Here is a 15,144-nt window from a genome sequence, read left to right as displayed (position 1 = left end):
CTTTTCCGGTTCTAGAAAAGGCCAGAAAGCTTCTGCCATTTCTTTGGCATCTTGGTTGAAATCTTTAATTCATCATGCCTATGTCGAGTCGGGTAAAACTCCGCCTCAAAGGATTACAGCTCATTCTACTAGGTCAGTTTCTACTTCCTGGGCGTTTAGGAATGAAGCTTCGGTTGATCAGATTTGCAAAGCAGCAACTTGGTCCTCTTTGCATACTTTTACTAAATTCTACCATTTTGATGTATTTTCTTCTTCTGAAGTAGTTTTTGGTAGAAAAGTACTTCAGGCAGCGGTTTCAGTTTGAATCTTCTGTTTATGTTTTTCATTAAACTTTATTTTGGGTGTGGATTATTTTCAGCAGGAATTGGCTGTCTTTATTTTATCCCTCCCTCTCTAGTGACTCTTGCGTGGAAAGATCCACATCTTGGGTAGTCATTATCCCATACGTCACTAGCTCATGGACTCTTGCTAATTACATGAAAGAAAACATAATTTATGTAAGAACTTACCTGATAAATTCATTTCTTTCATATTAGCAAGAGTCCATGAGGCCCACCCTTTTTTGTGGTGGTTGTGATTTTTTTGTATAAAGCACAATTATTCCAATTCCTTATTTTTATATGCTTTCGCACTTTTTTCTTATCACCCCACTTCTTGGCTATTCGTTAAACTGATTTGTGGGTGTGGTGAGGGGTGTATTTATAGGCATTTTGAGGTTTGGGAAACTTTGCCCCTCCTGGTAGGAATGTATATCCCATACGTCACTAGCTCATGGACTCTTGCTAATATGAAAGAAATGAATTTATCAGGTAAGTTCTTACATAAATTATGTTTTCTATATATACCTATATCTATTCCTATAGATAGATGTGTGTGTTTTACAAGAACTATGTATGTATGTATATGTGTATATATATATATATATATATATATATATATATATATATATATATATATATATATATATTCTTTTAGTATGCATAAAACACAATTGCTATCTTTAGTGTTTGTTATTGAAATAGTAAATATAAAATAAAAAAATAAAACTTTTTTTTTAATTACTATACATACTATAAAATATTCTAAATACATAGAATACATATATACTTTTTATTATTAAATATATATTTCTATATATATCTGATACTGTTATTGTAAAATATCTATACCTATATGTCTAGGAATAGGTATAGGCTGTGTGCACAATTATTAGGCAAGTGAGTATTTTTACCAAATCATAATTTTTATGCATATTGTCCAACTCCAAGCTGTATAAACTTGAATGCTTATTGGATTTAAGCATATCAGGTGATGTGTATTTGTGTAATAAGGGAGGGTGTGGCCTTAGGAGATCAACACCCTATATCAAGGTGTGCATAATTATTAGGCAGCTTCTTTTCCTCAGGCAAAATGGTCCGAAAAGGAGATTTAACGGACTCTGAAAAGTCAAAAATTGTAAAAAGTCTTTCAGAGGGATGCAGCACTCTTGAAATTGCTAAGATATTGGGGTGTTATCACAGAACCATCAAACATTTTGTTGCAAATAGTCAACAGGGTCTCAAGAAACGTGTTGATAAAAAAACGCAAATTAACTGCTAAAGATTTGAGAAGAATCAAACGTGAAGCTACCAGTAACCCATTATCCTCCAGTGTTGTCATTCCAGAATTGCAACCATGGAGTTCCCAGAAGTACTGTGTTCAGTGCTCAGAGACATGGCTAAAGTAAAGGAAGGCTGGAACCCGAGCACCACTGAACAAGACACATAAGTTGAAACATTAAGACTGGGCCAAGAAATATCTGAAGACAGATTTCTTTCATGTAATTGGCAAGAGTCCATGAGCTAGTGACGTATGGGATATACAATCCTACCAGGAGGGGCAAACCTCAAAATGCCTATAAATACACCCCTCACCACACCCACAATTCAGTTTTACAAACTTTGCCTCCTATGGAGGTGGTGAAGTAAGTTTGTGCTAAGATTTCTATGTTGATATGCGCTTCTAAGCATTGTTGAAGCCCGATTCCTCTCAGAGTACAGCGAATGTCAGAGGGACGTGAAGGGAGTATCACTTATTGAATACGATGATTTCCCTAACGGGGGTGTATTTCATAGGTTCTCTGTTATCGGTCGTAGAGATTCATCTCCTACCTCCCTTTTCAGATCGATGATATACTCTCAATTTACCATTACCTCTACTGATAGCCAAACCAGTACTGAAACAGTTATCTGCTATATGTGGATGGGTGTCTTTGGGTAAGTATGTTTTTATTTCTTAAGACCCCTCAGCTATGGTTTGGCACTTTATGCATTTATATAAAGTTCTAAATATATGTTTGGTTCATGTATTTCCTTCTGCAGACTGTCAGTTTCATATTTGGGAAATATAAACATCTTTTAAAATAAAAAAATTTCTTACCTGGGTTTTAGTCTTTTTTTCAATTGACTACTTCTTGCAAATTGCGGGCGGCATTAGGCCCGCGGCTGCATCAAATGCTAAACTTTATTGCGTCATCTTGGCGCGAAAATATTTTTGGTGCGGAAAAATACGTCTGACGCAACTTCGTCATTTACGGCGTCATACTTGACGCCGAGACCTTTCACACGGTTGCGTCATTAGTGATGCGAGTGTGTCATTTCCGGTTATCTTTGGCTCCAAAAAAGTTTTCGTTACGTTTGTGCGTCATACTTGGCGCCAAACTTTTTCATTATTTCAATACCCCATTGATGTTTGCCTCTTGCTTTTTTCTCTTTCAGAGGCCTATGCTATTTGCATTTTTTCCCATTCCTGAAACTGTCATATAAGGAAATAGATAATTTTGCTTTATATGTTGTTTTTTCTCTTACATTTTGCAAGATGTCTCAATCTGATCCTGCCTCAGAAGTTTCTGCTGGAACATTGCTGCCTGACATCGGTTCTACCAAAGCTAAGTGCATTTGTTGTAAAATTGTTGAAATTATTTCGCCGAATGTCATTTGTAATAGTTGTCATGATTAACTTTTACATGCAGATAGTGTATCCATCAGTAATAGTACATTGCCAGTTGCAGTTCCTTCAACTTCTAATGTGAATGATATACCTGTACATTTTAAAGAATTTGTTTCTGATTCTATCCTGAAGGCTTTGTCTGCATTTCCACCTTCTAATAAACGTAAAAGGTATTTTAAAACTTCTCACTTAGTTGATGAAATCTCAAATGACCAACAACATAATAATTTATCCTCTTCTGATGAGGATCTATCTGATACAGAAGATCCTTCCTCAGACATTGACACTGACAAAACTACTTATTTATTTAAAATAGAGTATATGCGTTCTTTATTAAGAGGTGTTAATTACTTTGGATATTGAGGTAACCAGTCCTCTTGACGTTCAGTCTAATAAACATTTTAAATGCTGTTTTTAAACCTCCTGTGGTTTCTCCAGGGGTTTTTCCTATTCCTGAGGCTATTTCTGATATGATTTCTAAGGAATGGAATAAGCCAGGTACTTCTTATATTCCTTCTTCAAAGTTTAAAAAATTGTATCCTTTACCAGCAAAATCTATAGAGTTTTGGGAAAAAATCCCCAAAGTTGATGGGGCTATTTCTACTCTTGCAAAACGTACCACTATTCCTATGGAAGATAGTACTTCCTTTAAGGATCCTTTAGATAGGAAGCTTGAATGTTTTCTAAGGAAGGCCTATTTATATTCAGGTCATCTTAGACCTGCAATTTTTTTGGCTAATGTTGCAGCTGCATCAACTTTCTGGTTGGAGAATTTAGCGCAACAGGAATTGGATTCTGACTTATCTAGCATCATTCACTTACTGCAATATGCTAATCATTTTATTTGTGATGCCATTTTTGATATCAAAATTGATGTTAGATCCATGTCTTTAGCTATATTATCTAGAAGAACTTTGTGGCTTAAATCTTGCAATGCTGATATGACATCTAAATCTAGATTACTATCTCTTTCTTTCCAAGGTAATAATTTATTTGGTTCTCAGTTGGATTCTATTATTTCACCTGTCACTGGGGGAAAGGGAGTTTTTCTGCCTCAGGATAAAAAACCTAAGGGTAAATCTAAGGCTTCTAACCGTTTTTGTTTCTTTCGTCAGAATAAGGAACAAAAACTCAATCCTCCCCCCAGGGAATCTGCTTCCAATTGGAAGCCTTCCTCAAATTGGAATAAATCCAAGCCATTTAGGAAACCAAAGTCAGCCCCGAAGTCCGCATGAAGGTGCGGCCCTCATTCCAGCTCAGCTGGTAGGGGGCAGATTAGGGTTTTTCAAGGATATTTGGATAAAATCTGTCCAAAATCAATGGATTCAGAGCATTGTTTCTCAAGGGTATCGAATAGGATTCAGAGTAAGACCTCCTGTGAGAAGATTTTTTCTCTCACGTATCCCAGCAAATCCAGTAAAAGCTCAGGCTTTCCTGAAGTGTGTTTCTGACCTGGAGTCTTCAGGGGTAATCATGCCAGTTCCTCTTCAGGAACAAGGTTTGGGGTTTTATTCAAATCTATTCATTGTCCCAAAAAAGGAAAATTTATTCAGACCAGTTCTGGATCTGAAAATTTTGAATCGTTATGTAAGAGTAACAACTTTCAAGATGGTGACTATAAGGACTATTCTGCCTTTTGTTCAGCAAGGACATTATATGTCCACAATAGACTTGCAGGATGCATACCTTCATATTCCGATTCATCCAGAACATTATCAGTTTCTGAGATTCTCTTTTCTAGACAAGCATTACCAATTTGTTGCTCTTCCATTTGGCCTAGCAACAGCTCCAAGAATCTTCTCAAAGGTTCTGGGTGCCCTACTCTCTGTAATCAGAGAACAGGGTATTGCTGTGTTTCCCTATTTGGATGATATCTTGGTACTAGCTCAGTCTTTACGTACTGCAGAATCTCACACGAATCAACTAGTGTTGTTTCTTCGGAAACGTGGTTGGAGGATCAATTTACCAAAAAGTTTGATTCCTCAGACAAGGGTCACCTTTTTAGGCTTGCAGATAGATTCAGTGTCCATGACTCTGTCTCTAACAGACAAGAGAAGTTTAAAATTGGTTGCAGCCTGCCGGCACCTTCAGTCTGTCATTCCCTTCAGTGGCTATGTGCATGGAAGTTTTAGGTCTCATGACTGCAGCATCGGACGCGATCCCCTTTGCTCGTTTTCACATGAGACCTCTACAGCTTTGTATGCTGAGCCAATGGTGCAGGGATTATACAAAGATATCACAATTAATATCCTTAAATCCCAATGTACGACTATCTCTGACGTGGTGGTTAGATCACCATGATATAGTTCTTGGGGCCTCTTTTTTTCGTCCAACCTGGACTGTGATCACAGCAGATGCGAGCCTTTCAGGTTGGGGGGCTGTTTGGGGATCTCTGACAGCACAAGGGGTTTGGAAATCTCAAGAGGCGAGATTACCAATAAATATTTTGGAACTCAGTGTGATATTTTCAGGGCTCTTCAGATTTGGTCTCTGTTGAAGAGATAACCGTTCATTTCTTTTTAGACAGACAATACTGTGGCATATGTCAATCATCAGGGTGGGACTCACAGTCCCCAAGCTATGAAAGAAGTATCCCGGATACTTGCTTGGGCGGAATCCAGCTCCTGTCTAATTTCTGCGGTTCATATCCCAGGTATATACAATTGGGAAGCAGATTATCTCAGTCAGACTTTACATCTGGGGGAGTGGTCTCTCCATCCAGATGTATTTTCTCAGGTTGTTCAGATGTGGAGTCTTCCAGAAATAGATCTGATGGCTTCTCATCTAAACAAGAAACTTCCCAGGTATCTGTCCAGGTCCAGGGATCCTCAGACGGAAGCAGTGGATGCATTGACTTCCTTGGTGTTATCAACCTGCTTTTATTTTCCCGCCTAGATCTTCTTCCAAGAGTGATCTCCAAAATCATCATGGAACAATAGTTTGCGTTGCTGGTGGCTCCAGCATGGCCTCACAGGTTTTGGTATGCGGATCTTGTTCGGATGCCCAGTTGCCAACCTTGGCCACTTCCATTAAGGCCGGACCTTCTGTCTCGAGGTCCGTTTTTTCATCAGGATCTCAAGCCTAGTGCTTAGTCATAGAGGTTTCTCTGACTCAGTGATTAATACTATGTTAGAGGCTCGTAAATCTGTTTCTAGAAAGATTTATTATCAAGTTTGGAAGACTTGTATTTCATGGTGTTCTCATAAATGCTCTTGGCATTCCTAGAATTTTACAGTTTCTTTAGGATGGTTTGGATAAGAGTTTGTCTGCAAGTTCCTTGAAGGGACAAATCTCTGCTCTTTCTGTTTTATTTCACAGAAAGATTGCTAAGCTTCCTGATATTCACTGTTTTGTTCAGGCTTTCAGGTTTGTATCAAGCCTGTCATTAAATCAATCTCTCCTCCTTGGAGTCTTAATTTGGTTTTGAAGGCTTTACGGGCTCATTTATTTGAGCCTATGCATTCTTTGGACATTTAAAATACTTTCTTGGAAAGTGTTGTTTCTTTTGGCCATCTCTTCTGCTAGAAGAGTTTCTGAATTATCTGCTCTCTCTTGTGAATCTCCTTTTCTGATTTTTTTTTTTTTTTTTTTTTTTATCAGGATAAGGCAGTTTTGCGGACTTCATTTAAATTCTTACCTAAGGTTGTAAATTCTAACATTAGTAGAGAAATTGTTGTCCCTTCCTTGTGTCCTAATCCTAAGTATTCTTTGGAGAGATCTTTACTTTCTTTGGATGGTGAGAGCTCTGAAATATGTTGAAGCTACTAAAGATTTAAGGAAGACTTCTAGTCTATTTGTTATCTTTTCTGGTTCTAGGAAAGGTCAGAAGGCTTCTGCCGTTTCCTTGGCATCGTAGTTAAAGCTTTTGATTCGTCAAGCTTATTTGGAGTCGGGTCAGGCCCCGCCTCAGAGAATTACAGCTCATTCTACTAGATCAGTCTCCACTTCGTGGGCTTTTAAGAATGAAGCTTCAGTTGATCAGATTTGCAAAGCAGCAACTTGGTCTTCTTTGCATACATTTACTAAATTCTACCGTTTTGATGTATTTTGCTTTTTCAGAATCAGTTTTTGGTAGAAATGTTCTTCAGGCAGCTGTTTCAGTTTGATACTTCTGCTTATGTTTTAATTTTTTCATTTCATTTATAAGAATAAACTTTTTATATTTTGGGTTTTGGATTAATTTTTTTCAGCGAAAAATGGCTGTTTCTTTCATGTAATTAGCAAGAGTCCATGAGCTAGTGACGTATGGGATATACATTCCTACCAGGAGGGGCAAAGTTTCCCAAACCTCAAAATGCCTATAAATACACCCCTCACCACACCCACAAATCAGTTTTACAAACTTTGCCTCCCATGGAGGTGGTGAAGTAAGTTTGTGCTAGATTCTACGTTGATATGCGCTTCGCAGCAGGCTGGAGCCCGGTTTTCCTCTCAGCGTGCAGTGAATGTCAGAGGGATGTGAAGAGAGTATTGCCTATTTGAATTCAATGATCTCCTTCTACGGGGTCTATTTCATAGGTTCTCTGTTATCAGTCGTAGAGATTAATCTCTTACCTCCCTTTTCAGATCGACGATATACTCTTATATATACCATTACCTTTACTGATTCTCATTTCAGTACTGGTTTGGCTTTCTACTTCATGTAGATGAGTGTCCTGGGGTAAGTAAGTCTTATTTTCTGTGACACTCTAAGCTATGGTTTGGCACTTTTATATAAAGTTCTAAATATATGTGTTTAAACATTTATTTGCCTTGATTCAGGATGTTCAACGTTCCTTATTTTCAGACAGTCAGTTTCATATTTGGGATAATGCATATGAATAAATCAATTTTTTCTTACCTTTAAAATTTGACTTTTTTCCTGTGGGCTGTTAGGCTCGCGGGGGCTGAAAATGCTTCAATTTATTGCGTCCTTCTTGGCGCGGACTTTCTTGGCGCAAAAATTTTCTTGTCATTTCCGGCGTCATACGTGTCGCCGGAAGTTGCGTCATTTTTTTGACGTTTTTGCGCCAAAAAATGTCGGCGTTACCGGATGTGGCGCCATTTAAAAAATTTGAGTGTCATTTTTGTCTCCACAATATTTAAGTCTCATTTATTGCTTCTGGTTGCTAGAAGCTTGTTCATTGGCATTTTTTTCCCATTCCTAAAACTGTCATTTAAGGAATTTGATCAATTTTGCTTTATATGTTGTTTTTTCTATTGCATATTGCAAGATGTCTCAGATTTTCGAGAAGTGGCTTCTGATTCAGGGTCAAACGCTTAACTGAGTTTCAGTTCTACCAAAGCTAAGTTCATTTATTTTAAATGTTATAAATGTTTATCTTTAGCTATGGTTTGTAATAAGTTATTATGATATACTTTTACATGCAGAATCCATTAGTATTTATGCTTTATATGTTTCCATTCTTACAAGAAATATTTAGAAGATTTATAAGAAATATTTTTCTGATTCTATTTTAAAGGCTTTGTCTGACTTCGTGCCTTCTAATAAAATTTTTAGGTCTCTTTCACTTCTTTTTTAATTATTGAAGTTTCAAATGACCAACATACTGATGTATCCTTCTCTGATGATGTTTTTTTCACTTTCAGAAATTTTCTTCATCAGATATTGACACTAACAAATCTACTTTTTTATTATTTTTCTATTATTAAAGTACATTTGTTCTTTGTTGAAAAGGTGTTGATTATTTTGGATATTAAGGTAACTAGTTCTTTAAGACTAGCTGACACTATTTCTGCCTATTTATTTCTTCTGTGTTTTCTGAGGTTTTCTATCCAATTCTCCATACTAGGGAATGGAATAGGCTGAGAATTTTCTTTTATTCCTTCTTCAAAGGTTTTAAACTATATTCTTTGCCAGCAGTTAAATTCAATTTGGAGGGTTCTCCAATTTATTGGGGCTATCTCTAATTCTACTAATTATGCTATTGTTTCTATAGCAAAATAGTATTTATTTTCCTTTAGATAGTTGTATCTTATTTATGGAAAATTATTTAGTTTCAGATACTTTTCTTGGTCCTTTGATTTATTTGGATATTGCAATTGCTTCATTTTCTCTGTTTACTATAAGATCAAGTATCAGATTATGATTTATTTTAGCATTGTTAAAGGGACAACATTTACTAGACTAGGTGCTGTTGCATTTGTCTTGTTGTTTTGCATTTATTGATTATGCAAGTCCACTGTATTGGCTGGTCCTTTAAACTGGACTATCATGCTAATAATTTCATTTGTGTCTTCATTTTATTGAATATTTTCGCAAATGAGGGTTAATCTATGTCTTTAGCTTTTTTAGCTAGAAGAATTTTGTGATTTTTTTTTTTAAAAAAAATCAACAAAAAAAAAATCCATATTTCTTTTGTTCTAAGATAATCAATTATTTGTTTTATAATTGGATTCAATTCTTAACTGTTACTCTGGGCTTCAAGATTGAGTTCTAAGACTAAAACTTTAAGCTTATACTAGTTTGGTTGTTCTTATTAAGGAACGAATTCCTGAGTTCTTTCCCAAGTAACATGTTTATAATTGGAGTTCGAAATCAGCTCCCTAATATTGCGATGTACGTGCCGTATTCCAGCTTGGCAGGTTAAGACTTCTTTGAAATTTATTTGGTTCTATTTTGTCTAAATTTCTTTGATTTTATTCCAGTAAGGCTAACACTTTCTTTAACTGTGTTTCTGTCCTATATATTTTGGGTACTGTTGAAGCATGGCTGGGCACCCATGGGGTTCAAGTGCTGCTCAGACCTGGAATCTTCTGGGGTATGTCTTCCAGTTCCTTTTGAGGAACCGGGTTTTGGAGTTTTATTCAAACTATTTTGCCTTTTTATGGTCATTGATAGCATTATTTGTTTTCATTAGATACAATAAATGCATATTTTCATTTTTCTGTTTTCATTCAGATTATTTTCTGAGGATGCGGAATCTCATATGATTCACTTGCTCTTCAGGACATAGTTAGAGGATCTTTTTTTCAAAAGCTCTTGATGCCTCACACAAGGGTCACCTTTTTTTAGGTTTCCAGATAGTTTGTGTCACTGTCCTTGTCTCTATCAGACAAGGATAATTTTTTTGGGTTCCGTCTGTCGGTACCTTTAGTCTCTATTATTTCCTTCCGTTGCTATATATGCATAGAAGTTTTAGGTCTTATGGCCACAGCATTGGATTCAATTCCCTTTGCTCATTTTCACTAGAAAGAACCTTTCCAGTCTTTTATAAGTGTTGTTTCTTCAAGAACATGGTTGGAGAATCAATTTACCAAAAAGTTTGTTTGATTCCTCAGACAAGGGTAACCTTTTTAGGTTTCCTGATAGATTCAGTGTCCTTGACTCTGTCTCTGACAGATAAGAGACGTCTGAAATTGGTTTCAGCTTGTCGAAACCTTCAGTCTCAATCTTTCCCTTCGGTAGCCTTATGCATGGAAATTCTAGGTCTTATGACTGCTGCATTGGACGTGATCCCCTTTGCTCGTTTTTCACATGCGACCTCTTCAGCTCTGTATGCTGAACTAGTGGTGCAGGGATTATCAAAAGATATCTCAATTAATATCTTTAAAACCGATTGTTCGACACTCTCTGACGTGGTGGACAGACCACCATCGTTTAGTTCAGGGGGCTTCTTTTGTTCTTCCAACCTACACTGTGATCTCAACAGATGCAAGTCTGACAGGTTGGGGAGCTGTATAGAGTTTTCTGACAGCACAAGGGGTTTGGGAATCTCAGGGAGATTACCAATCAACATTTTGGAACTCCGTGCAATTTTCAGAGCTCTTCAGTCGTGGCCTCTTCTAAAGAGAGAGTCGTTAATTTGTTTCCAGACGGACAATGTCACAACCGTGGCATATGTCAATCATCAAGGAGGAACTCACAGTCCTCTGGCTATGAAAGAAGTCTCTCGAATACTTGTATGGGCGGAATCCAGCTCCTGTCTAATTTCTGCGGTTCATATCCCAGGTATAGACAATTGGGAAGCGGATTATCTCAGTCGCCAAACGCTACATCCGGGCGAATGGTCTCTTCACCCAGAGGTATTTCTTCAGATTGTTCAAATATGGGGACTTCCAGAAATAGATCTGATGGCTTCTCATCTAAACAAGAAGCTTCCCAGTTATCTGTCCAGATCTAGGGATCCTCAGGCGGAAGCAGTGGATGCATTGTCACTTCTTTGGAAGTATCATCCTGCTTATATCTTTCCGCCTTTAGTTCTTCTTCCAAGAGTGATTTCTAAGATTCTAAAGGAGCGTTCGTTTATTCTGCTGGTGGCTCCAGCATGGCCTCACAGGTTTTGGTATGCAGATCTTGTCCGCATGGCTACTTGCCAACCGTGGACTCTTCCGTTAAGACCAGACCTTCTATTGTAAGGTCCTTTTTTTCCATCAGGATCTCAAATCCTTAAATTTGAAGGTATGGAGATTGAACGCTTCATTCTCAGTCATAGAGGTTTCTCTGACTCTGTAATTATTACTATGTTACAGGCTCGTAAATCTGTATCTAGGATGATATATTATCGAGTCTGGAAGACTTGCATTTCTTGGTGTTCTTCTCATCATTTTTCTTGCCATTCTTTTAGAATTCCTAGAATTTTACAGTTTCTTCAGGATGGTCTGGATAAAGGTTTGTCTGCAAGTTCCTTGAAAGGACAAATCTCTGCTCTTTCTGTTCTTTTTCACAGAAAGATTGCTAGTCTTCCTGATATTTGTTTTTTACAAGCTTTGGTTCGTATAAAACCTGTTATTAAGTCAATTTCTCCTCCTTGGAGTTTGAATTTGGTTCTAGGGGCTCTTCAAGCTCCTCCGTTTGAACCTATGCATTCCCTGGATATTAAATTACTTACTTGGAAAGTTTTGTTTCTTTTGGCCATCTCTTCTGCTAGAAGAGTTTCTGAATTATCTGCTCTTTCTTGTGAGTCTCCTTTTCTGATTTTTCATCAGGATAAGGCGGTTTTGCGAACTTCTTTTTAATTTTTACCTAAGGTTGTGAATTCTAACAACATTAGTAGAGAAATTGTAGTTCCTTCATTGTGTCCTAATCCTAAAATCTCTAAGGAAAGATTGTTGCATTCTTTGGATGTAGTTAGAGCTTTGAAATATTATGTTGAAGCTACTAAGATTTCCGGAAGACTTCTAGTCTATTTGTTATCTTTTCTGGTTCAAGGAAAGGTCAAAAGGCTTCTGCCTTTTCTTTGGCATCGTGGTTAAAGTCTTTGGTTCATCATGTTTATGTTGAGTCAGGTAGAACTCCGCCTCAAAGGATTCCAGCTCATTCAACTAGGTCAGTCTCTACTTCCTGGGCATTTAGGAATGAAGCTTCGGTCTTCTTTGCATACTTTTACTAAATTCTACCATTTTGATGTGTTTTCTTCCTCAGAAGCAGTCTTTGGTAGAAAAGTACTTCAGGCAGCTGTTTCAGTTTGATTCTTCTGCTTATATTTTCAGTTTTTTTTCATTATAAGATTTAAACTTTGTTTTGGGTGTGGATTAGTTTTCAGCGGAATTGGCTGTCTTTATTTTATCCCTCCCTCTCTAGTGACTCTTGCGTGGAAGATCCACATCTTCGGTATTCATTATCCCATACGTCACTAGCTCATGGACTCTTGCTAATTACATGAAAGAAAACATAATTTATGTAAGAACTTACCTGATAAATTCATTTCTTTCATATTAGCAAGAGTCCATGAGGCCCACCCTTTTTTGTGGTGGTTATGATTTTTTTGTATAAAGCACAATTATTCCAATTCCTTATCTTTTATGCTTTCGCACTTTTTTCTTATCACCCCACTTCTTGGCTATTCGTTAAACTGATTTGTGGGTGTGGTGAGGGGTGTATTTATAGGCATTTTCAGGTTTGACATGAAAGAAAACATAATTTATGTAAGAACTTACCTGATTAATTTCTTTCATATTGACAAGAGTCCATGAGGCCCACCCTTTTTATGGTGGTTATAATTTTTTTTTGTATAAAGCACAATTAATTATTTCCATATTCCTTTTGTTGATGCTTTTTACTCCTTTCACTATCACCCCACTACTTGGCTATTCGTTAAACTGAATTGTGGTTGTGGTGTATCTGTAGGCATTTTTGAGGTTTGGGAAACTTTGCCCCTCCTGGTAGGATTGTATATCCCATACGTCACTAGCTCATGGACTCTTGCCAATATGAAAGAAATTAATTTATCAGGTAAGTTCTTACATAAATTGTTTTTTCAAAGGTTTTATGGACTTATGATATGAGTGACTCTTGAGGGACCAGATGGATTGGCCCGTGGCTGGATCAGTAACGGGCACATAGCTCCACTTCGACTCAGACACAAGCAAAGTGTAGGTGGGGTACTGGTATGAGCTGGTATTATTAAAGATGAGCTAGTTGGACCTTTTCGGGTTGAAGATGGACTCAAAATCAACTCCGAAAACTACTGACAGTTTTTAGAAGACACTTTCTTCAAGCAGTGTTACAGGAAAAAGTCTGCATCTTTCAAGAAGACCATGATATTTATGCAGGGCAGTACTCCACTGCGTGGCTAGCCAGTAAAGGCCATAAAGATGAAAGAATTATGGCATTTCCCCCTTCCTCACCTGACCTTAACCCTATTGAGAACTTGTGGGCCCTTCTTAAACTGGAGATTTATGGTGAAGGAAAACAGTACACCTTTCTGAACAGTGTCTGGGAGGCTGTGGTTGCTGCTGCACAAAGTTGATTGTCAACAGTTCAAGAAACTGACAGACACCATGGATGGAAGGCTTATGACTGTTATTGAAAAGAAGGGTGGCTATATTGGTCACTGATTTTTTTTTAAATTTTTTGTTTGTTTGTAAATTTTGATTTGTTTGTTTAGTATTCTCACTTTCACAGATGAAAATAAACAAGTGAGATGGGAAAATTTTAGATTTTTTTCATTTAGTTGCATAATAATTCTGCAGAATAATAGTTGCCCAATAATTGTGCACACAGATATTCTCCTTAGAAATCCAAAACTTCACTTTTACTTTCTTAATGGGACACTGAACCCAATTTTTTTTTTCTTTCGTGATTTAGATAGAGCATGTAATTTTAAACAACTTTCTAATTTACTCTTATCAATTTTTCTCCATTCTCTTGCTATCTTTATTTAAAAAAGAAGTCATCTAAGCTAAGAAGCTAGGCAATTTTTGGTTCAGAGTTCTGGACAGCGCTTGTTTATTGGTGGGTGAGTTTATCCACCAATCCGCAAGAACAACCCAGGTTGTTCACCAAAAATGGGCTGGTATGTAAACTTACATTCTTGCTTTTCAAATAAAGATACCAAGAGTGAAGAAAATTTGATAATAGGAGTAAATTAGAAAGTTGCTTAAAATTGCATGCTCTATCTGAATCCCGGAAGAAAAAAAATCGGGTTCAGTGACCCTTGAAATATTTAGGTTCGAGGTGTGTGTGTGTGTATATAATGTATATACAGTATGTATGTATATACAGTATGTATGTATGTATGTATATGTATATGTATATGTATATATATATATATATATGTATATATGTATATGTATATGTATATATATATATATATATATGTATATGTATATATATATATATATATGTATGTATATGTATATATATATATATATGTATATATGTATATGTATATATATATATATGTATGTATATATGTATATATATGTATATATATGTATATATATGTATATATATGTATATATATGTATATGTGTATATATATGTGTATATATATGTGTATATATATGTGTATATATATGTGTATATATATGTGTATATATATGTGTATATATATGTGTATATATATGTGTATATATATGTGTATATATATGTGTATATGTATATATGTATATGTATATGTGTATATGTATATGTGTATATGTATATGTGTATATGTATATGTGTATATGTATATATATATATATATATATATATATATATGTGTGTGTGTATATATGTATATATATGTATATATATATATATATATGTGTGTGTATATATATATTAGTGTGGATGGATGGATGGATAGATTAGATAGATATAAAAGAACATAGGAGTTATAAAAATGTCACATTCCAGTCTGTTTAGCTTGCAAGTATAGGTGTTAGTAGTTTTGTTTTTTCTTCAGTTTGCGCACGCCATTGACTTTTATGGGGGAGAAGTTAACACCGTTG

General features: G+C 36.2%; 1 protein-coding gene across 6 annotated transcripts in view; it reads left to right on the top strand.

The window, feature by feature from the left end:
• The window catches only part of ACSL1 (acyl-CoA synthetase long chain family member 1), a 307,660-nt gene that overhangs the window by 221,853 nt on the left and 70,663 nt on the right, over positions 1–15,144 (top strand). The window lies entirely within an intron of this gene.

This window comes from Bombina bombina, chromosome 2, assembly GCF_027579735.1.
Source record: "Bombina bombina isolate aBomBom1 chromosome 2, aBomBom1.pri, whole genome shotgun sequence".
Lineage (NCBI taxonomy): Eukaryota > Metazoa > Chordata > Amphibia > Anura > Bombinatoridae > Bombina > Bombina bombina.
This window is presented reverse-complemented; position numbering and strand designations above follow the sequence as displayed.